We start from the raw sequence: 2,317 nt of genomic DNA on the forward strand, positions 1-2,317 counted from the left end.
AGGTGTTATCTATAAATAAATTCTCTTAATTTTTGTTGGTCTGAGAATGTCTATTTTTTCTTTTTTTTTTCTTCTTTTTTTTTTAGGCAAAGCAACCCTTGGTTAACCTCGCAGTTTGCAAGGACCTCACAAGCTGCAAGGACCTTACAGTTTATAATCCTTTTTTTAAAAAAAAAATTAATTAACTGATTGATTAATTTATTTCTTTTATATCTATAGCATCTGGTCTTCCTAGGTGGTCTCCCATCGAAGTACTAACTAGGCCCAAACCTGCTTAACTTCCAAGATCAAACAGGATCGGGCTTTCTCAGGGTAGCGTGGCCGTAGACTTTTTCTTCATTTTTGAAGTATAGTTTCACAGAGTACAGAACACTGTGTTGGTGTTTTTTGTTTTTGTTGTTTTTCCTTTCACTTCAAATATTTCACTCTATTATTTTCTTTCTTACGCGGTTTCTAAGGAGAATTCAGATTTTATTCTTATTTTTGTTCCTCTATACATTATTTTTTGTTGTTGTTACTTCTAGTTTCTTTCAGGATTTTTTTCTTTACCATTGATTTTCTTAAACGGGAAAATAAAATGCCTAGGTGTTTTCATTTGTTTGTTTGTTTGTTTTCATTTATCCTGTTTAGTATTCTCGAAGATTCCTGGATCTGTGACCTGTGGTTTCATGTCTGGCATTAATTTCATGAAATTTTTAGTCACTATTGTTTCAAATGTTTCTTTGTTTCTTATTCTAATATTCCAATTATGTGTACATTACATCCTTTGTAGTTGTCCCACAATTCTTGGATATTCTGTTGTTTTTTTCAGTCTTTGTTCTCTCTGTTTTTCAATTTTTAAGGATTCTTTTGAGGTATTCTTTAGCTCAGAAATTATTTCCTCATTCATGCCCAGTCTACTAAGGGTCTCAATGAAGGTATTACGCATTTCTGTTAGTGTTTTTGATTTCTAGCATTTCCTTTTGGTACTTTCTCAGAATTCCATCTCTTTGCTTACATTTCCCACCTATTTTTGCATGCTATCTACTTCATTCATGAAATCCCTTAGCATATTAATCATATTTGTTTAAGTTCTTAGTCTAATAATTTCAATATTCTACCATATTTGTTCTGATGCTTGTTCTCTCTCTTCTAAGTGTATTTTTGTTTGTTTGTTTTGGGTTTTGTTTTTGTTTTTGCCTTTTTATATGCCTTATAATTTTTTTTCCTGATAGCAGATATGATGTACCAGGAAAAAGAAACTGATATAAATAGGCCTTTAGTAATGTGGTGATGAGGTGTATTGGAAGGAAAAGTATTCTAGAGTCTTTTGATTAGATCTCAGTATTTTAGTGCCCTATGACTCTGTACTGTGAATTTTCCAAGTGTTTCCCTACCCCCTAACTCAGTTAGGCTCTGATACAAATGTATAGTAGGTTAGGCTCTGGTTAACTAGTTTCTAAAAAGAAGTAAATAAAGTTAGATTGATCATGTCAAGTTGTCACAGGATTTATGCAAGTGAACCCAATAAATATTAGTGACTGCAACTAAACATATTTTGAATTTGTAATTATAGAATGTGGCACCAATTAACTAGTGCATTTTTACAGCTTCATTTACTTCTTTAAAGTAACAGAAATTTACAATAGAATTCAAATTTGTATTTTCCATTTCATAAATATAATTTCCCACATTCTGACTATATTTCTATAAAAAAATATCATTATTTGGAGATTAATTTTATTAAATATGAAGCTATTTCTTAACTGTGTTCTAAAGACTTTAAAATTTAATTAGTACTATCAAGTTAGTATAAAATTCATTCTCCATCTCATTTTTCAAAGTATAACTGAGTACATGAATAATTAATTGACTTCTCCAAGCTTAAACACTGAGTCCATGACAAAAAGGAGATAATGTTTCTGTCCCCTTCTTTTTACTCCATCTGATAGACTACATTACTTTGTTTAAGACAGTGAAGTATTTTACATCCTTTCATTAACTGAGCTCTCAAGTATTATATAGACCTATATAATAGAGAACATAGTTTTCAAAATTTGTATTTTATTAAACCAATATGACTTCATAAAGTTAATGTAAACTGAAAAAAAAAGTTTTCTATTTGTTTTTATTATTCCTTGCTTAGAAGAGAAAGTTGTGATGTCCAAAGGGCTTTGAAGTTCTCACAAAAATGCAGATATTAGAACATTTTACATATCAAAGAAACATTAAAGACATAAATTTTATAATATAAAGCATAAAAGAAGAAAAAACATGATTAATTTCTCATGAAAGTCTCATTAGTTTTAGAAATTGATAAAATATTCCAGGAAATATT

At 29.6% G+C, this 2,317-nt stretch overlaps 1 pseudogene; it reads right to left on the reverse strand.

The window, feature by feature from the left end:
- Window positions 1-210: 210 nt before the first annotated feature.
- On the reverse strand, window positions 211-329 carry LOC111735038 (annotated as a pseudogene).
- Between the last annotated feature and the right edge of the window lie 1,988 nt (window positions 330-2,317).

The sequence above is a fragment of the Pteropus vampyrus genome, unplaced genomic scaffold (genome assembly GCF_000151845.1).
Source record: "Pteropus vampyrus isolate Shadow unplaced genomic scaffold, Pvam_2.0 Scaffold12480, whole genome shotgun sequence".
Classification (NCBI taxonomy): domain Eukaryota; kingdom Metazoa; phylum Chordata; class Mammalia; order Chiroptera; family Pteropodidae; genus Pteropus; species Pteropus vampyrus.